The sequence below is a fragment of the Cetorhinus maximus genome, chromosome 37 (genome assembly GCF_964194155.1).
Source record: "Cetorhinus maximus chromosome 37, sCetMax3.hap1.1, whole genome shotgun sequence".
NCBI classification, from domain to species: Eukaryota; Metazoa; Chordata; class Chondrichthyes; order Lamniformes; family Cetorhinidae; genus Cetorhinus; species Cetorhinus maximus.
Window position 1 is genome coordinate 2207992 of NC_135915.1, and position 22618 is coordinate 2230609.

Consider the following 22618-nt stretch of genomic DNA (forward strand, 5'->3'; position numbering starts at 1 on the left):
TTATGGTGAGCAGACTTCTTGAAGTGCTGCGGTCTCTGTGTGAAGCAGTTACACACATAGTGCTGTTAGGGAGGGAGCTCAACATTTCGACCAATGTTATTACTCGGCAGGCAATGTGAGCCAGGCGGAGCGAGTCTACAAGGGAAACGTGGTCGCCCTATCTCAACTGTTTTTTAATGTGTTTTTACTGCGAGAGGATGTGTGCACTGAATTCAGAAGTAAGATGTCCACAAAGACCTTCAGAATTTTGTTCATGAAATTAAAGTATCTATTAACAAAATAAAAGATGTCAAGCTCATACATAAGAAAACTATCATTTACTAATCTAATAATTCCTAAAGTTCCTAATTCACCTGAGCCCCACTGATGGCCCTTTAAGGAAACAGTCCAAAATAGATCTTAGATTTAAAACATAGCCAGCAAGTTAACACAATATCCACTTGACAATGGAATTATGAATGGCTTTTTCCTCAACTTCAGTTTTGTTACATAATAGGCTTATGCACAAATGTTTGGAGGCTTCGTTAAGGCTATTTGACACACTCATGTTAGATGTTACATGACCTTCTTCATTCTCCTTTATAGCTGTTTCTCTCTTTTTAATTTGTAAATTCTATTCTTCCATACGGCTTTGAAACGCGTATTTTCCTCATAGAATAAAATAACTTCCGTGTTGCCAATGTTTCAGTAACCTTTGAGAAACAACTAGGCATACTACTGAACCTTACTGATAATCTGAACAGATGAAGAGCCCTTTGAGATCCACAAGTTCCTTCATACATTTCATCCGAATACAGAATCCATGTTTACTCATTACTATGTCAAGCACATGGCTTATTTTTGATGAGTTAAAGCTTGAAGTCTACCTGACTCCAAATGCAATTAAATCACAAAGACCGACCCAACTTACCCCCAGAAATCTACTTCTCAATAAAAAAGACAAATTTTGTGAAAATTATTGTCATTTCCTTATCCCTCCATCCTTATGGTAAAGTGAACGTCATAATTTAGAAAGACTGCTTCATTTTCTTAACCCGCCTTACAGTAGCTACTATATTTATCAAGAAACCCTAACTATTACATTAGTGAAAGAATGCATTTCTCGGTTTAGATTTTCTCGACCAGCCGCATGTATAATTTGCAAATTAAATGGTTATAGCAATAAACTCATTCTGAAGAGCATTGCAATTCAGCCCCTAAATTTCTCCAGATATGTTTAATGATTGTGATTTCTATAAACAATTGGCTCTGAGGAACTGTTTGCAACATAAACCTCGAAATGTTGCAATGCTGACACCAGACCCAAAGTCTCAATTTGGATCTTTGAATGTGTTCAATGTTGTATATTAAATTGGCGTGAAAATTGCCCTATCGTTTTCGCAATTCCAGTTGCATCTTCATGCAACAGCATATCCCCAATGACTGCATCACTTGGGTCAATCTGCGAACGTCAATTGCTTGGGTAAGGCTAGTAATCGGATACTGGTGTTGTCATTAGCAGAGTTTTTTTTTTAATTGTCAAGTACCTTCTGACACTTCCGTGTCCATTGAAACGTGCTCTTTTTTAATAGTTTAGCCCATGGTGCAAAGACATTGCCAAAATTTGGTATACATTGCAGTAAAATTCCATCATGTCCAGATACCTCAAACTGATCTTTTTTGTTGTCGGTATGGGAAATCCACAACGACTTTGACTTTCATATCTTTCGGAGCCACCTTACGATTGCCAATGGTACGGCCTAGATATATAACTTGCACATTACCAAACTCAATTTAATCGAATTTAGCTTTTTGCAGTCGATTAACTAATTCTTCCAGATACTGTAAATGTTCCTCACACGTCTGATTGAAAAATATCATTTCGTAAATAGTAATTGCACAGTCTTGGAATTACTCTGTTAGTTAGTATTTGAAATGTTGCTGGTTCAATTTTTCACACCAAGTGGCACGACTTTAATCTGTTATAGTCCATCTGGCATTACAAAAGCCCATATTTCCTTTGCTCTTTGACATTATCTTATCTGGAATGTTATCTGCTTGGCTGTTCTCTAAAATTAAATAAAGGGCACCTATACATCCCGTTCGTCAAGCTTCGGAAGGGCTTGCACAAATTCAAACAGCTCCTCACTTGATTTTATTTTGAAAGTATTTTTTCACCTTACTTTCATCATCAGAACCTTTCTCAGCGCCTGAGATTTTTTTTTAATATAATCGAACTTTTTAAACCACCTTTTTAAACTCACCTTCTCTTTCTCTTCCATTGCTAACTTTTCCTTCTGGACATCGAGTTTTTAATTTTCCATTTCTCTATGAGATACCCTTTGCTTTTTCTGTTTTTTTTTTATTTTTCTGCTGCCTCTGGTTCATGTTTGATTTAACATTTCCATTACTTGCTCAAATTCAAGCTTCTTTTTTGTAACTGAAGTCTCACTACCTCCAACTGTGGCTCACTAGAGTCGAATATCATTTCCAATTTCCAATTCTGCGCTATCACATCAAATATGTCTGCTTTCTTTGCCACTACAGATAATATTAGATGCAACTTATCTGCCAATTCCGATAAGTAACCTTTAGACATCTTTTGTAACTCAGTCAACGTTATATGGTCTACTTCCAGGAAAGTTTAATTCATGGATGTCAACATTATTGCAGTATCTTCACTTTAAAATCTCTCGCACCATCTCCGGAATTCAATGTGCTTTTCAAACTCGTAGATTTAAGGTATAAACACTCCAAACCAATCAAGGAGTTTAAAATATGCCAGACAAGCACCCAATTTTGCTTTGAAGTGCCAGATGTTGTTTGCCAGGAAGAAAAATTCACGAGGGAAAATTCGTCACACTACCACAACGGTTCTGCGATTTTAATTTATTGCAATTTGTGTGCACTGAATTCAGAAGTGATGAGTTCACAAAGACCTATGGAAATTTCTAAAAAAGTAATTTAAGGTATTTATTAACAAAATAAAAGATGATAAGCGCATTCACAACGCTACAATTAATAAAAATATAATAACTCCTAACATTTCTAATTAACCTGGCACCCAGTTACACCCCCATTTAAGGCAACATTCCAAAATAATTTTTAGATTTGGAACAGAACCATCTCCTTAATACAATATAAACTTGGCAGTGGAGTCCCAAATGGCGTTTACCCAACTTCACTTTGGTTACACAACAGACTAATGTGCACAATGCTGGAGGCTCCAAGAAACCTATTTCACAAAAAACTGTTAGCTCATAAATGGCCTTCGTTTTTTTAACATTGCCTTTCATTGTCCTTTATACGTTTATCTCCTTTTAACATGTAGATTATATTGTTCCATGTGTTTTTTAAACTACATCTTTCTCATTATATATTGACATTTATGTTGCCAAATTGTCAGTAAAATGTTTTCCCTGACAGTACCTTTTTTGTCAACCGCCTTGAATCTGCGCCCTCTCATAATCGAACTCTCATGGACTGAAATATATTCTCTCCATTTAATTTATTTTACCCCTTATAATACTCAATATCCCCATCCATTTTCCTCTAAATATCCTCTACTCTACGAAGAACAAGCCATGCTTCTCCAGACTATTCATGTAATGGTAAAATTCCTCGTAGCAGGAATAATTCTTGTGAACCACATCAGTACACACTCACAGTTTTCACATCCTTCCTGAAGTGCGGAACCCATTGTTGTACACAAACCACTAGGAGGAAACAAAATAGGCCTTCATTCAGATTCTCATAATGTCCTATCTTTTGTACCCTGTGTCCCTATTTATAAAGCCCAGGATTCCACACACTTCATTAACAGCTTTGTTAGCCTGTTCTGTCAACTTCAGAGTTTTGTTCACTCTGTTTTTGCACCCTGCATAAACTTTCTCAAATTGCCTTGCATTTTATCTCCATGTTCACCCTCCCAGCATGGAATATTTCAAACATCTGTTAGTCAGATTAAATACAGGAAAAGACTGGAGCGTTTTTATCAATCCGTTCCCCAAACCCTTTTGCCAACTGTTCAACTCCATCCCTCTGCCTGTAACTGTCTCTGGCTGAACCAGAATATTCCCATATTGATGACATACATTCACACTATCAGAAAGATCGCATAATACAAATACAGCAACAACACCCGACTGTTCCTTAAAGAAATACAGCTCTGGAGGAGTTTAATATTCCTTCTCTAAAAACGTCAATAGAGAACTAGGAGATAAGGGGAAATTATTCCACGTTTCTCCACTATCCGTAACACATCCAACACGCCTGGCTCCTGTCAAACCATGTTCCCCCATCACTACTGACTTCACCCATCACCCTGGTTCCCCCGCTACCCCATGGATCCAACGTTACTCCTCGTTAGCCTCATCAGATCTGTTGCACCCGTCATTCCTGCCTCCCTCTCTGCGACATGCAGTTTTTGTTATTTAATATTTTCTTCCTTCAATTGTATCAAGGCCCAACTCATTAGAGCTTTCCGGCCCATTTATATCAATACATCATCTCTCAATAACTTATGAATCAAGCTGGTAACCTTTCCACCAGCCTGATGCATAATTCCACCTTCCTTACAGTTCACACCACCACGATTGTGATCCTCTAGAGCAAAAGTTGTGTTCTTTCCAAATGTGTCAGTTGTTAACTGATGGCCATGGTAGTGGCTGATCTGTTGGTCGTTATATTCACGCGTGATATTGAGAGACACTTCGAATGTTTATTGGGATCCGTTTTATTTGCTGAAGTGCATCCTCATGTGTAACATCCATGCCATCCCGTTTAATGCAGCCATGACTGTTCTGTCTGGCTGACTGTCGCATTCACCTTTGACCAATTTGTGGCCATTTGTTGACAGAAGCTGAAAGATAGTAATGGCAATGAGAAAACAGCAGCTGTATTACTGGGATCTGTGACTGTGCTGAGCTTTTTAAAGAACATTTTCTGGTCTATTATGTTAACGGGTCGGTATCAGCTATTGAGCACACTTTGGTTTTGTGTTGTGAACATTTTTTTTCCGGAGTCTCCGCTTTGGACCACAGTTGAGCACCTCCACCATTCTAACCCCGGGGTTTCCATTGTTCGGATTCTGCTGCTCAACGTTTCACCATCAGACACATTTTAGTGACCAACAGGTTACTACAGGAGGCTCCGGGCTCACAGCAGTGGCGAGAGTTGCAGAGATGGGGAACCAAAGGAAACCATGACTTTACAGTTCGTTATCTTGATCAATTCATACCTGTTATGGTCAATGTTAATGGTTTATTCCATTTGGTGGAGGATGAAAACCTTGGGATATTATTCGGCACTTCTGCATCCTTTTGTTCAGGATATGGCCTTCATACTGAAGCTTTTGTGTTCCTGCATAAACACTGCTTTTTATCCCGTGACCACTTTCTAAGGTCAGAGAGAAAGAGTGGACTGAAATATAACTTTACTACAATACTTTATTTCATTAAATGATGTGAAGAGCTAGATCACTGAGATTTCCCAGGCTTCCCTTGTGTTAATTGACATTTACAGCAGGCGGAGTGGCTGTACCTGAGGGGAATGAACCATTCAGAGTTTCCAGACATTTCTCATTTACTATCATATTTCCAGAGGTATAGGCGGGTGGACGTGCAAGGAAATAAAGACACCACCGACACTTCTCCACTTCAGTTGGCCGTTTCCAACGGTCCAACACCATGTTACATTAACGCACATCATGCTGGTTCACCGTGACCCAACACATAGGAAAAGCGGGAGAGAGACAGAGGGAACAGGCAGGCTGAGAGAGACAGAAAGGCAGGCTTATAGAGGCACGCCTAAAGAGGCACGGGCGAGAGACAGAGAGAGGGGCAGATAGATGGTGAGCGAGAGAGTCAAGTAGAGACAGAAAATGTGAGAGAGAGAGAGAGAGAGAAAGAGAGAGAGGGAGAGAGAGAGACAGAGAGAGAGAGAGAGGAAGTTAACGTGAAAGAAACAGAGGGAGAAGAAGAGACAGACAGAGAGACAGATAGGGAAAATGAAAAATAACGAGTGCAGCTGAGAGAGACATGGACAGGGGCAGAGACATATGGAGAGAGAGAGAGACATAAAAGGAGAAAGCGACAGAGGGAAACACATCACCAGAGAGGGAGAGCCAGAGAAGAAGAGGCAGAGAAAGGTAGATACAGAGTTGGAGTTAAAGTTAGATAGATAGCAGGAGTGATGCAGAGAGGGAGAGGCAGAGAAAGAGAGATACAGAATTACATGCAAAGTCACATAGATTGAAAGTTTGAGACACAGAAGCCGACAGGCAGAGAGGGAAAAACAGAAATAACATAGGCAGAGAGTGAGAAACGGAAAGACAGGGAGAGAGGGGTTGTGAGAGAGAGAGGAGAGAGAGAGAGGATGGAGAGGGAGAGAGGACCAAGGGATGAAATATAGGGAGGTAAAGCGAGGGAATACAAAAGCAACAGAGTGAGAGAGAGAAAGATATTGATAGGAGGGAGAGAGAGGGTGTGAGGGAAAGAGAGTGACTTTGAGAGAAGGGGCAAGAAACACCGTAGAGAGAGAGACTCCGTCATAGAGATCGTACAGAGAGGGGAGGGAAAGGAGTAGAGATAGAGAGACATAGAGAGAGGGGAGAGAGACAAAGAAGCACATGACCGAATTTTACATGCCGCTGATGTTGGGTGTCATAGTAGGTGTGAGCGGACAAAATGGCCGGAAGGTCAATAATCACTTTCACGCCGCTGTGGAACCAAATTGCAGTTTTGCGCTGTTCCCGTCAATGCCGGGCTGCATTTCACGCCGCCAGATGTCTGGAAATTCATTGTACTTCCGCTGCCAATCATTATAAGTCATGCTCTTCAGAATCATCACTGAACGTAGGACGATCCGGGCAGTCACGCCGAAGTGTTTCACAACTGTACATAAATGACGAGTACCTGAGATCTGCACTTTGCTGGAGGTTTCGAGTTTTGTTTGGATAGCTTATTTTGAGTATAACTCGTGGCCATCAGCGCCAGGCTTCGCAGGCAGCACCATCTCACTTTGAGGGGGGCTCACAGGTTGGTCGCTATCTCCAAGACAAGTCTAAAGAAGGGGTGTCTTATCAATGGCTGCCAGTCTAAGCATTGCTTGGGGGAGTGGGGCAGAAGTAACCTTAGGCAAGGGAAGAGCCTGCAGGGCGAGGTCAGTACCGGGGAAGGCGGCTGTCAAAAAAGATGTGTGAAGGAACTTGTTGGTCTGTGTAATTGGCCTCAAGTTGATCAGGGCTGTGGAGGCATTCTCGAGAAGAGTTGAGGCCAGGTGGAGTTGTGAGCGTGAATATGACAGTGTGAGTGGTGATGCCACCTGAATGGCAGTGAGTGAGATGCCAGTGAATGTGTGATGGACTTGTGAGTGTGTAAATATGGCTTCCTTACCGTGGCGGCAGTGATGAGATCACGTGCCCTCCTTCTCTCACTGGGTGGACTATCCTTTCCGTGGAGCATTGGCACCGACCACTACTGTCACCCCTCCCAAGCCGGAGTGGTGAGATTTCCGCACCTCCTGCATCCAGAGTTGTGGACGACACCACGGTGGGCCACCTAAATCATTCCAGTAAGGGTTCACTGAACTCTTCTTGGCTTTCAGTGCCATGCCTTCACTGGTCCAGTGCTGGGCTGCAAGCATTGAGAACAGTGAGCGTAGCTGCAGTTTAGATATGTCTCTCGGCTGCGCATCATATGGCGGGAAAAGTCACCACTGGGGGTAAAACATCTGTTTCCCACGCACTACTTCTCTTAGAGCAAAAGTGGAGTGATTCTGCCCATAGAAGGAGAATGGGAGTGACAAACTGGGAAAGGAACAGAGAGAGACAGGGAGAGAGAGACACACACAACAAGAGTGAGAGAGTGAAAGAGCGTGAAAGAGAGTGAAAGTGTGAAACAGAGAGTGATAGAGAGAGACAGATTGAGAATGAAAAAAAAGACACACAGCGATATTTAAAGAGACAAGGTGAGGTAAGTGTCAGACTGAGAAACATGCAGAGAGAGATTTAGTGTGAGGGGGGTAAAATATTGTGGTAAATAGAGACAGAGAGATACACACACATATACACAGACACATAGAAAACGAAAGAGAAAGAGGTGGAGGGGGTGCGGAGTGAGAGGGAGAAATGTACAAGAGAGTAAGAAAGAGAAGGGGAAAGAGCATTGAGAGGGAGGGACAAAGACCAATAGAGAAAGAGACAGAGATAGTGGGGAGTGGTGGCATGCAGAGAGAGGCAGAGATAGAGATAGATTGATAGAGAGGGAGGCTAACAGGGAGAGACAGAGAGCATGAAACGGACAGGGGCGGAGAGCGAAAAGATAGATAGAGAGCTTGCAAAAGGAGCGAGAGCGATAGAGACACGTACAGATGGAGAGAAAATGTGAGAGATCGATACACTCACAAAGATAGACATACACCTACACGCACAGAGGGAGAGAACAATAGGGATAGAATGAGGGACAGAGAGAGAGAAAGAAAGAGAGAGAGAGATGGAGAGAGAGAGAGGTAGGAGTGGAGGTTGAGCGTGAAAGAATCTGGGAGAAATTCTGACAGAGAGAGGCAGAGACAGAAAAAAAAAAGAAAGGGAGAGAGAGGGTGAGAGACAGAGGGAGAGTGAAAGTGAGACGGGGAGAGAAAGAGAGAGAGGGATAGAGATTCAGAAGCAGAGAAAAATAGACAGAGAGAGAGATTGAGATAGAAAAAGGGAAATGGAGAGAGAAAAATACACACACACACACACACACACACACACACACACACACACACACACACAGAAAGGCACAGAAACGCACAGCGAGAGAGAGAGAGATACACTGAGAGAGAAAACGTCAAACAAAGAGAGATGAAGACAGATAAGGAGAGAACAAGGTGTGGGAAGAGAGAGGTGTACAAAGGCAGAGAAGGACTGATAGATAGAGACGGGGCAGAGGCATAGGCAGAGAGGGAAATACAGAGAGAGGCAGAGGAAAAGAGGAACAGAGTTAGATACTTGGAGAGAGTGAGAGTGAGAGACGGGCAGGCAGGCAGAGAGACAGAGACAAGAATAGAAAGAGGGAAGGTCTACAGTGAAAATTAAAAAGGGAGAGTTACAGAGAGATAGAGAGAGAGAGATGCAGGCAGAGACTGAGACAGTGAAAGAGGGAGAAGGAGAGAGAGAAAGAGTGTGTGCCTAAGGTCGAGAGAGAGAGAGAGAGAGAGAGAGGTGGGTGGGTATAGAGAGATGGGCGAATTAGGACCGAAAGAGGGAGACAGAGAGGGAAGGAGATAGTGAGAGCAAGAGTCACAGCAACAGACACAGAGAGAGAGAGAGAGACCAAGAGAGAGAGAGAGAGACCAAGAGAGATAGAGAGAGAGAGATTGAAAAAGAGGCAGGGTAGAGAAAAGAGAGAGGGAGGCAGAGGGAGAGACAAAATTAGAAATAAAGACTGAGACGGAGAAATAGAATGAGAAATAGAGACAGAGGGAGGGACAGACGAAGAGAGAGGAAGCGAGAGGTTTTGAGGGAAAGAGACAATGAGTTAAAGATAGAGCGATCGAGATGCAGGCTGAGAGTGTAACGTGGAGAGAGACAGAGATAGATGTGCAGAGCGCGAGATAGAGAGCAAGAGAAGGGGTTAGAGACATGGGAGAGTAAAGAGGAAGATAAAGAGACACAGAGAGAGAGAGGCACAGCGAGAGTTAGATGAGAGCGAGAGAGAGAGAGAGAGGGAGAGAGAGAGAGAGAGAGAGGGAGAAAGACAGACAGACAGATAGACAGAGAGAGGGTTCTAGAGGAAGAGACAGAATGGGAGAGGGCTAGACAGAGAGAGAGACAACGATACAAAAGGACAGAGATCCATTGTTATATAGGTCGATACATAGACGGTTCGTAAGGTATATAGATAGATAGATGCATAGATACATAGATAGGTAGATCGTTAGATAGATAGATAGATAGATAGATAGATAGATAGATAGATAGATAGATAGATAGATAGATAGATAGATAGAAAGATAGATAGATAGATAGATAGATAGATAGATAGATAGATAGATAGATAGATAGATAGATAGATAGATAGATAGATAGATAGATAGATAGATAGATAGATAGATAGATAGATAGATAGATAGATAGATAGATAGATAGATAGATAGATAGATAGATAGATAGATAGATAGATAGATAGATAGATAGATAGATAGATAGATAGATAGATAGATAGATAGATAGATAGATAGATAGATAGATAGATAGATAGATAGATAGATAGATGGATAGACATACAGGCAGGTAGAGATACAGGCAGGTAGAGGGAGAGGGGCTGAGGAGGCGAACAAGTGAGGCGGAAAGACAGACAGATACACAGCACAGATTCAATGAGACAGCGAAACGTGAGAGAGAGAGATAGAGACTCACCGACACAAACACACTTACTCACACAAACACACGCATGCACGCACACAAACACACACACAAACACACACAGTTACACAGAGAGAGTGTGTGAAAAAGAGAGAGGGAGGGAGAAAGTGTCAGCGAAAGTGAGAAAGATATAAGAAGAGAATGGCAGAGAGACAGAGTGAGTCAGATAAGATGACACAGCGAGAGACAGAGAGAGAGAGATAGAGAGATTGTGTGAATGAAATAGACAAAGAGCTGTTTAGCAAGTGGGAAAGAGAGAGATAGCCAGATTGAAAGATGTAAGCAGAACAGAGAGATAAAGAGAGAAAGAGAGACTGTGAATGACGGCAAGAGAGTGAGCCAAAGAGAGCCAGACAGAGGTTGGCACAGAGAGAGAGCGATACAGAGAAAGAGAGAGAGCGCAAAGGGCAAGATAAAGAGACAGCGAGAACGATGGGGCGAGAAGGAAAGATTTAAAGATGTGGACAAAGCGAGAGAGAAAGTCAGAGATACACACACAGATTGGAAGATACAGAGTCACACGAGAGAGAGATAGAGACCCAGCAATACGCATACACACACACACTCACAAACACACTTACAGAGATAGGGAGAGATAGATACAGAGAAAGAGAGAAAGGCACAGACAGAGAGAGAAGAGAGAAATTAGAGGAAGACCGAATTAGAAGGAAGGAGAAGCGAAGAGAGTCAGATAGAGAAGGAAAGAGGCAGAGTTAGTGAGAGGGGGAAACGGTTGGATAGAGAGAGATAATTGGACAGAAAGAAAGAGTGGGGAGTGTGAGGCTGAGAGGGAGAGACATAGACACAGGGAGTGAGAGATCCAGAGAGGGAGAGCGAGAGAGGAAGGAGAGAATGGGAGAGGCAGTGAGCGAAAGAAACAGACAGCGACATAGAGCTTGCAAGAGCGACATAGGAGGAAAGAGAGATACACAGAAAGAGGGAGAGAGGGAGACGCACATGGAGAGAAAGAGAGAGAGACAGAGAGAGGGGGAGGGAGAGAAAGAGAGTTGAAAAAAGTGAGACAGAGTCGCATTTGATTGAGGTGTGGAATCAATTTTGGGGGATTTAAAATATGTCCAGATATTTTATTTGTTGAATTTAGCAATAGAATGTCACCCCTAACCGACTTTGATCGCACAACTGAACGTCCACAGTTAAAGAGGACAGCTACATTCAAGATTGTAATAGAACAGCGTGGAGAGAGGCACTCTAACATTTAGAATTTAATCAATAAATGGTAACAGTCATTTGAAGGATATCACTGAAAAAATACGAGATCTAGAGATGAGACTGATGATGTTAGAGTGGACAGCAGATTGTCCGGGTGAATACACGTCCTTTTTTATCAGTTAACTAACGTGATCTGTAGAGTTCAGTCTTTGGAACCTAGCAGCTCCATTTAAAAATAAACATATTGAATCACTAAACTCAATGTCATCATCTGTTTGTTCATATATTTCAAAAATAACTTGAACAATGTTGCAATTTCCACATCCCTGAGGTGATCCCACATGGTATAAATTACAAGCGTTGGGAATGCATCACCTCAGCGTTTAAGACACCGAGATTACCAGCAGCACAAAAGGGCACATCACTTCGCACTGAAACAATGAAACCAATTGATGTGGATGAGAAAATATTCTTCACAATTCTTGCTGTTATAGGTGTTCCTGGTGAGTGATCATAGTCATTGAAGTTGTGTAAATCTGTGTGTGATCAGCTCTGTCATTTTAAACTGTCACTGAAACTATTACGTGCTGATCTAGTGCTCACTGTTATGAACACACCGAATCAGCGATATAATTTGACTAAGTAAACTGTCTTGAAATATCTCTGCGGCTATCTTTACTTTTCTAAAATGAAAATAAACCTTTGTTTGTAACTCACAGTTTCTCTGAAAAATTAAGTCCTAACATTTAGTGGAATATCGTGTAATATTTAATTAGACCTCAGTGAAGGCAAACTTCCCTGAAGAAAGGTTTAGCGGGAGTAAGATAAACATCACCGAGTGCGGGTGAATGACCTCAGTGGAATACTTGGCCACAGTCAACAAACACTCTTTCACGGCTTGTATATGTTAGTGTCAAATTTTACTAAATTTAGTTTAGTAACCAGAGTGGAATAGCTGACCCCAGTCAACATTTATCATTGGTTATATCTGGCAGTGTAGAATTGCATTGAGCTTAGGTCAATAGCCAGATTGGAATACCTGCTGCAATTGGCAATGTGTGATTGGGAACATTTGTCGGTGTAGAATTGTACTGAATGTGGGTCAGTATCTGGAATGAAATACATCGTTTCGATTTGGAAATCATGGTTTTTTTTTATTGATGAGCAATCTTTCCATTCCTTGGAGCTCTCTCTGTGTTTTACCTTATGACTAGTTTGACAACAGGAAGTGTTTTGATTGTGAGTGAAGATGTTTGGTAATGAGTGTATGAAGTTAAATGTCTGGAAAAGGCTTCATTTTCTATTGAACTGCTGCTATAGAAATAGATGCCAACGCGTTTCTGATATTCATGCAATCCCACAGCACTCTTACAGTGTTCCAATGTGCTTTTTGATTGTTTTATAAGGTCATGAGACATCGAAGCAGAAGTAGGCCATTCAGCCCATGGCGTCTGCTGTGCAATTCAGTGAGATCATGTCTGATCTGATAACCCTCAGGTTCACAATTCTACCGTTTCCTCATAGCGATTGGTTATCTTACTGATTTAACATGTGTCTATAATAAATTCAAAAAAACTGTGGATGCTGGAAACCCAAAACAAAAACAAAAATATCTGGAAAAACTCAGCATGGCTGGCAGCTTCTGCGGAGAGGAACACAGTTAACGTTTCGAGTCCGATTGACCCTTCAACAGAAATAAGTAAAAATAGAAGAGCGGTGAAATATAAGCTGGTTTGAGGTTGGGGGTGTGGGGGGGGTGGTGGACAAGTATAGCTGGATAGAAGGCCAGTGATAGGTGGAGATAACCAAAATATCTCACAGACAAAAGGACAAAGAGGTTTTGAAGGTGATGATATTATCTGAGGAATGTGCTAATTAAGGGTAGAAAGCAGGACAAGCAAGGTACAGATAGCCCTAGAGGGGGTGTGGTTGGGTGAAGGAATCAAAAATGGCTAAAAGGTAGAGATAAAACAATGGATGGAAATACAGTTAAAAATAATGGAAATAGGTGGGAAAAGAAAAATCTATATAAATTATTGAAACAAAGGGGGGACGGGAATCGTAAAGTGGGTGGGGATGGAGGAGAGAGTTCATGATCTAAAATTTTTGAATTCGATATTCAGTCCAGAAGGCTGTAAAGTGCCTACTCGGAAGATGAGGTGCGGTTCTCCGAGTTTGCATTGAGCTTCACTGGAACAATGCAGCAAGCCAAGGACAGACATGTGGGCAAGAGAGAAGGGTGGAGTGTTAAAATGGCAAGCGACAGGGAGGTCTGGCTGATGCTTGCGGACAGACCGAAGGTGATCTGCAAAGCGGTCACCCAGCCTGCGTTTTGTCTCTCCAATGTAAAGGAAACCGCATTGGTAGCAAGGAATGAAATAGACTAAATTGAGGGAAGTGCAAGTGAAATACTGCTTCATTTGAAAGGAGTGTTTAGGCCCTTGGACAGTGAGGACAGCGGAAGTAACGGGGCAGGGTATGCACCTTATAAATATGTCTCTATCTCAGGCTTGAATATACTTAATGACACAGCACCTACACCGCTTTACGGGAACTAATTCCAAAGACACACTACGTTCTGAGAGAAGAAATTCCTCCTCATCTCTGTGTTAAATTGGTGAACCCTATGTCTGAGATTATGCCCTCTCGTCCTAGGCCCTCAAAGAAGAGGAAACAACTTCTCAGCATCTACGGTGTCAAGCCCCCGAGGAACCTTATACGTTTCCAATAAGGTCCCCTCTCATTCTATTAAACTCCAATGACTACAGGCCCAATTTAATCCATCACTCCGCATGAAAAGCCCCTCCATATCCGTGAACCAGGCTATTGTACCTTCTGTGGTCTGCCTCCACTTCCAACATACCTTTCATTAAATAAGGGAACCAACATTATCGATTGTATAATAAGTGATTGCCTTGTATAATTTTAGCAAGTTTTCCCGATCTTTATAATCCATTTGCTTTGATATAAAAGCCAACATTGCATTTGCCTTCACTATTACCTGCTGAACTTGCATGTTAGCATTGTCATATTCATTTGTGCGGGCTCCCAACTCCTTCTCTGATGCAGCCTTCTGCACTCTTTCTACATTTAAATAATATTGAGCTCCTTTATTCTTCCTACCAATGTGCATAAACTTATATTTTCCGACACAAATGCCATCTCCAAATATTGCCCACTCACTTAACATTTCTATATGCACATGTAGACTCTTTGACTCATCCTCAGCATTTGTTTCGCATCTATTTTTGTGATATCTGGACATCTGGCGATAATTCATTCACTTCCCTCATCTAAGTCACGAATATATATTGCAAATTATTGTGGCCCCAGCACTGATGGCTGTGGGACTCCACTGGTTACAGGTTGCCATTCTGAAAATGTCCCCCGTATCTCAACTCTCTGGCTTCTATTAGTTAACAAATCCGCTATCCATGCTAGTATACTACCCCTAACACCATGGACTTTTATCTTATTAAGCAGCCGTATGTGCAGTACCTTATTGAACTCCTTTTTGGAAACGCAAGTGCATTACATCTCCTTGTTCCCGTTCATCCATTCTGATGTTTATCTCCTCAAAATAATTCTAATACATTTGCCAGGCACGATTTCCCCTTCATGAAGCCACGTTAAATCATCCTGATTATGTTATGAATTTTAAATGCTCTGCTGTCACATTCTTTATAATATTTAACATTTTCCCAATGACAGATATTATACTAACTGGCCGATAGTTACCTGAGATTTTGTCTCCCTACCTTTTTAAGTCAGGGTTTAACATTGACAGATTTCCCGTCTAATGTTATTTTTTCCACCCAGAATCAAAGGTTCTTGGATGATTCCTACCAATGCATCCACTATTTGTGCAGCTACTTCCTTTAATATCCAACAACGCAGCCCATCAGCGACTTATCGGCTTTTAGACCCATTAGCTTCGTTATCACTTTTTATCTAGTGATAGTTATTGCTTAATTACCCTCCCCCTCCCCATTTTGCCCTTTGACTTTTAGTATTTTTGGAATGCTTTTAGTGTCTTCATACCGTGAAGACAGATGCAAAACTTTAATTAAATTGCTCTGCCATTTCCTGTTTCCCCATTATTATTTCCATATCTTTGTTTTCTATGGGCGATTAGTTCACTTAAGCCTCTATTCATTTTTATGTATTTGTGGAAGCTGCTACTGAACGTTTTCATATTACCTGCTTGTTTACGCTCAATGTTTATTTTGCAAAGCTTTAATATGTTTTTGGTCATTTTTTCATGGTTTTTAAATATAGCATAACCCTTTGGCTCACCACTAAAATGTGCCACAATGTATCTATTTTCTTTGTCTTTCAAAATGATTGTATCCTCAACTTATTTGGTAAACCATGGTTGGTTTATCTCCATCCTAGAATCCTAACAGAGATACATCTTTGATATGAGTCATGAACTAATTTAGTTAACGTCTGCCATGCTTCATCAACCGTCTTTTCTGTTAAACTCCCTTCCCAGTCTACTCCAGCCAACTCTGCCCTCATTCCTTTGTAATTACCCTTTTGTAAGTTTAGCACTCAGTATTTCGGACCCATTTTCACTCTCAAACTGAATGCTAAATTATACAATTTTATGGCATTTCTTTTCCGAGGGGATCTTTTTACACTGAGATCAATTATTACACCTGCTCAATTACATATTAACAGATCCAAAGTAGCCTGATCCCTGATTAGACCCACACCAAATGTTAGAGGAAACTCTCCCGGATACACCCGAAAATCTCTTGTTCGTGGCTACCTCTGCCAATATGATTTTCCAAAACTGCATGAATCTTAAAATCACCCAGGATTAATGTACCACCACTTTTACATGGCATAATTATCTCATGACTTATTCTCTTTCCCACAGCTTAGCTCACTGTTAGGCGCCCTATTCACTTCTCACACCACTGTCTTCACCCTCTTGTTATTTCTCACCTCCACCCATGTGGATTCTACATCTTCCGATCCAAAATAAATTATTGCTGCCTTACGTATTCTATCTCATCTAATAAAGCTAACCCACCACCCTTTTCTTCCTGCCTGTCCTTTCGAAAATTACATACCACTGAATATTTAGTTAACAGCTTTCATCTCTTCGTAACCACATCTCCATAATTGCCATCATATCATCCCCATTAAACTATATTTGTGCCGTTAATTTATTTGTTTCGTTCTGAATACTACCATCAGTTAAGTAAATAGGCTTCAATTCTGACATTTTACCATTACTCCCTCTTGAATCAATGTGCTGTTTTTTTCTTTACTGTTTGCAAAATCTGTCCCTTTCTGTCACATTCTGGGGATCATGACCTAACTAGCTGCCCTGCAAATTTCCCATAACTGTTTGCTTCTTACGCCTACATATTCCTTCTGCAGAACCCCCACCCACCTATTTATCTTCAAACACTCTCTCCAACCCTCGTTATTCAATTCACCAGTACGCTGGCCTCTGCATTTTTAAAGTGAAGCCCGTCCCACAGGAACAGTTCCTTTCTATCCCAGTAATGTTGCGAGTGCCCTTTGAATTGAAACACATTTTTCCCGCATCAAAATTTGAGCGCATATTTACCTCCGTGACTTTATTTATCCTCTGGCGGTTTTCCCGTGGCTCAGGTCGTAATCCCTAGGTGTTTATCAGAGAGGTTCTGTTTTTGTAATTTAGCTCCTGACTGTTCGAACTCTATCAGCAGAATTTCGTTTCTAGTTCTGTCAATGTCGCTGGCATCAACGTGGATGGTGACAAGTAGATTTACCCCCTCCACTCCAACTTCCTCTCCAGCCCTGAAGAGATGTCCTGGCACCGGGCAGGCAAAGAGCCTTCGGGACTCATGCTCACAGCTGCAGTGAACAGCACCCATCCACTAATTATGCTGTCCCATGCTACTACTGCATTTCAAATTTCACCCTCAGCTTGAATGGCTCCCTGTTCCACGGTGCCAAGGTCAGTTCGCTCATCCCCCCTGCAGTCCTCGCTGTCGTCCACTCACCTGGCTAGGACCACGTAACTGTTGAACAGTTGCAGGGGGCGAGCATCCTCGAACGCGCCCCCCCTTTGGTCCCCATACCTACATCACCTGCGGTAAGACCCTCCTGCCCCTGATCCCGGACAAAATTTGATTTCCTGATGTGAGACGTGTGATCACCTCCTGGAGCAAAGTGTCCAGGTAACTTTCCCCTCCCTGATGTGGCGCAATGTCTGCAGCTCGGACACCAGCTCCTTAACTCGGATCCGAATGTTCTCGAGCTGCAAACACTTGCTACAGATGTGGTCGCTCTGGATCACCTTGGTGTCCAACAGGCCAACATGCTGCAGCAGCCACACATCCGCCCCCCTGTCACCGATATCGTATTTTAATTAATTAATTAACCAATTACATGTGCATCCGTGCTCTTTATACTTGAAGAATCCCCCGGTTGAAGCTTTTGATTGTTCTTATTTTTTTTTTATGCACCCATTCCGATCTTATAATTAAAAGCTATTTTTAAGGGGGAAAAAACCCACAGCCCTCAACACAAATTAAAGACCTTACTTTTACTTTAACAATTACATATACCCACCAATCAGCTGTTCTCGCGTTCTTTTTACTCTCGTGCTCTTTCAAGGTCTATCGCCTCTCTCTCCGCACTCTTTAATGGTGTTTTTTTAATGGGTCTCACAAAGGTATTTGGGAAGGCAAGTGGTGAAGATGACACAAAGTGTCCTCAGAGGGGTACAGAAAGGTTAAGTGAATGGGAAAGTACATGGCAGATGGAATATAACGTGGGAAAATGTGCGGTTATGCACTTCGGCACGAAGTATAAAGGACCTAATATTATTTAATTGGCGGAAGATTTCAGATAGTTGCACCACAGAGGGATTTGTGACTCCGTCTGCATGAATCCCCCAAAATAAACTAACATATAATTTCAGCAGGTAACAGGGGAGGAAAATGGAATGTTGGGCTTTATTCAAAGGGAATGGAGCATAAAAATTGGGAAGTCTTGCTAATACTTTGCACAGCATCAGTTTGGCCACACCTCGAACACTGGAAACAGTTTTGGCCCCTTGTTAAAGGAAATATATACTGGCATTAGAGGCAGCCCAGAGACGATTCTGTAGGTTGAGCCCGATTATGGAGGGATTTTCTTCTGAGGAGAGTTTGAGAAGGTTAGACCGGTTCTCACTGGAGTCTGGAAGACTGAGATGCAGCTTTATTGAAACAAGTAAGATTCTTGGGGGGCTTGACAGGGTAGATGCTGAGAGGTTAATTCCCCTTGCAGAGAGTCTCGCACCAGAGGGCATAAACTCAGAGTTAGGGGACACGTATTTAACACAGAGATGAGGAAGTAATTCTCCGCACAGATGCTAGTGAACCTTGGATTTTTTACAGCTGTTGGCGTTGCAGGCTGGGTCGTTAGATATTTTCAAGCATGAGGTAGGCAGAATTTTAATCAGAAAGGCACCAAAGGGTTATGGGAAAAGGAAAGAAAGTGGAGTTGAAGATTATCCGGTCAGCAATGGCCCCATTGAATAGCGAACAGTCTCGTTGTCTGAATAGCCTACTTTAGCTGATAGGTTTTATGTTCTATTGGTTTCATGCCCTCTCCTCTCCAGCTGCTCATTAATGCTCTCTGGACTCACTCTCAGTGCTCTCTCTTCGTGGTTCACTCTTCTCACACTGTCTCACTGCTAATGACCCCGCTGTTCCTTTCACTCTCTCATTGTTAATATCCCCATGCCCTTCTCTCACACTCTCACTCTTAATGGCACCGCTGTTTCACGGACTATGCCACTGTCAATGGCTGTGCTCCTCCTCTCGCACTCATAGAATAATAGGGTCAAAGAGTAATCGATTTATACAGCATAGAAACAGGCCCTTTGGTCCATCATGACCGTGCCATGCGTCAAGTGCCTACCTATTCTAATCCCATTTTCCTGCAGTGGGCCCCTTGCCCTCTATGCAATGCTGTTTCAAGTGTTCATCTAAACACTTCTTAAATGTTGTGAGGATTCATGCCTCTACCAACCTCTCAGGCAGTGTGTTGCCGATTCGAACCTCATCCTGGGTGATTTCCACCCCCCTTAAATCCTGCTAATAGCCTCGCTGCCTTTCTTGCATCTTCCCTCGCACTCTATCAGTCTTAATGGACCCACTGCTTCTCGCACTCTCTCACTGTTAGTGGCCCCGCTGCTTCTCACACTCTCTCCCTGTTAATGGACCCGCTGCTTCTCACAATCTCTCAGTGTTAATTGCCCCGCTGCTTCTCTCACTCTCAATGTTAATGGACCCGCTGCTTCTCGCACTCTCTCATTGTTAATTGCCCCTCTGTTCCACACACTCTCTCACTGTTAATGGCCCCGCTGCCTCTCACACTCTCTCACTGTTAGTGGCCCCGCCGCTTCTCTCACTCTCTCACTGTTAGTGGCCCCGCTGCTTCTCGCACTCTCTCACTGTTAGTAGCCCCGCTGCTCCTCTGTCACTTTCTCACTATTAATGGCCTCGCTGCTACTCTCACTCTCTCGCTTTTAACGGCCCTACTGCTTCTCACAATCTCCTACTGCCAATGAACCCGTTGATCAGTTCGCACTCATTGAGTCATGGGGTCAGATTTAATAGAGTTACACAGAACTGAAAAAGGCACATTGACCCATCGTGACTGTGCCGGGCGTCACCTCCCTATTCTAATCACCTTTCCCTGCACTTGCTGTGCCGTATCAAATGCTTATATAAATATTTCTTAAATGCTGCGAGGGTTCTTTCCTCTACCACTCCCTCAGTCAGTGCTGCAGATTCAAAACACCCTCTTGGTGATGTTATTTTCATTCAAACCCCCTCTGAACTTCCTGCCATTTGCCTTAATACTCCCTGGTCATTGACTCCTCCGCTAAGGGGAAAGTGTTTCTTCCTATCTACCTCATCTCCGACCGACACAATTTCCTGTACCTCTATCAGGTACCCCCTTAGCCTTCTCTGCTCCAAGGAAAAGAACACTAGGCTATCCAGCCTCTTTTCATAGCTGAAACGCTCCAACCCAGGCAACATGCTGGTGAATCTCCTCTGCGCCCACTCCAATGGGATCATACCCCACATGTGGCGGCCATTACTGCAAACAGTACTCCAGTTGTGGCCTAAATAGTGTTTTGAACAGCTCCAATAACATGTCTCTTCTTATATTCCAAGCCTCGGCTAATAAAGGCAAGTGTCCCATAAGGCTTCTTAACGGCCTTATCTACCTGTGCTGCTGCCTTCAGGGGTTTAGGCACTTGTATACCAAGTTCCCTTTGATACTTTCTGCTTCCTGGGCTGCTACCATTCATTGTGTATCCTTTGTAATCTTAGTCCTCCAAATATTAACCTTTCGCTTCTCAGTATAAAATTCAATTTGCCGCTGTTCTGTCCTCCTTACCAGGCCACCTATATCGTCCTGTAATCTCATGCTTTCCTTCACACTATTTATGACACCAACAATTTTCGTGTCATCTACAAACTTACTGATCATACCTGCTAAATTCACGTCTCAATCATTAATGTGCACTAGAAACAGCAAGGGCCCAGCACCGAACCCATCGGTACACCACTCGTCATAGGCTTCCAATCGCAAGCACAACTTTTCTCCATCACGCTCTGCCTCCGGCCACTCAGCCAATTTTGAATCCCATTAATTGCCCTGGATCTCAATGGCTCTTAACTTTTCGGCCATTCTCCCATGAGGGACTTTGTCAAAAACCTTACTGAAGTCTATGTTGACTACATCAACAGTTCTGTTGAAGGGTCATGTGGACTTGAAACGTCAACTGTACTCTTCTCCGCCGATGCTCCAGACCTGCTGAGTTTTTCCAGGTAATTCTGTTTCTGTTTTTGTTTTGGATTTCCAGCATCCGCATTTTTTTGTTTTTATTACTTTGCCGGATGTTTTGTTTGTTTCGTTTTTTAATGCAATTTCCCTCGATAAAATCCAAGTAGCAAACTATTTAGCATTTTTCTGAAAAAAAGAAAAATGCAGAGACTCTTACCTTCTGTAGTGTCATTTCAAAGTTGCAAGGAATGAAAACATTCTATTGTCAAAACAGTTCTCTTCGCTGCTCCAACGTCACTACTTTCGTATCCCAGCGCCGCCGAGTGCCTGGGTGAGGCCCAGGTAAACTCCTCTCGGCTGTTTTTCAACCATTTCACTCCCTTACAGGGGCACTGCGATCGTCTCTTTATACAGCCGCTCCGATCCTTCACAGGCAAACTCGGTCTGCAATTTATAAATCCGCTCCTCATCCTCACAGGTAAATTCCGCTCCGCTCTATATACAGCCATTCCACTCCATCACAGGTAAATTGCGCTGCGTTCTATATACAGCCACTCCACTCCATCACAGGTAAACTCCGCTCCGCTCTATATACAGCCACTCCACTGCATTACAGGTAAACTCCGCTCAGCTCTATATACAGCCACTCCACTCCATCACAGGTAAACTCCGCTCCGCTCTATATAAAGCCACGCCACTCAATCACAGGAAAACTGCGCTCTGCTCTATATACAGCCACTCCACTCCATCACTGGTAAACTCCACTCCTCTATTTTTAAAGCCACTCCGCTATCTCACAGGCAAACTCCGCTCTGCTCTTTATACAACTGTACCATTCAGATCCCTCACAGGTAAACTCCATTGTAGCTCTTTATAGAGCCGCCCCGCTCCCTCACAGGTAAATTCCGCTCTGCTCTATATACACCCGCTCCACTCCCTCACAGGTAAACTCCGTTCTGTTCTATATACAACAACTCCGCTTCTTCACAGGTAAACTCTGTTTTCGCTCCTTGTACACCCATTCAGCTCCCTCACAGGCAAACTCCGCTATCGCTCGGTATACAGCCGCCCGCTCCCTCACGGGTAAATTCTGCCCTTTATACACTTGCTCCACTCTCGCTCTTTATACAACCGCTACCCCCTCTCTCTTTATACAACGGTCCCCTCTAGCTCTTTACACAACTGCTCTGGTCTCGCTCTTTATACACAAGCTCCACTCGCACACAGGAAACTTCCTGCTATTTATACATGCGCTCCGGTCTCGTT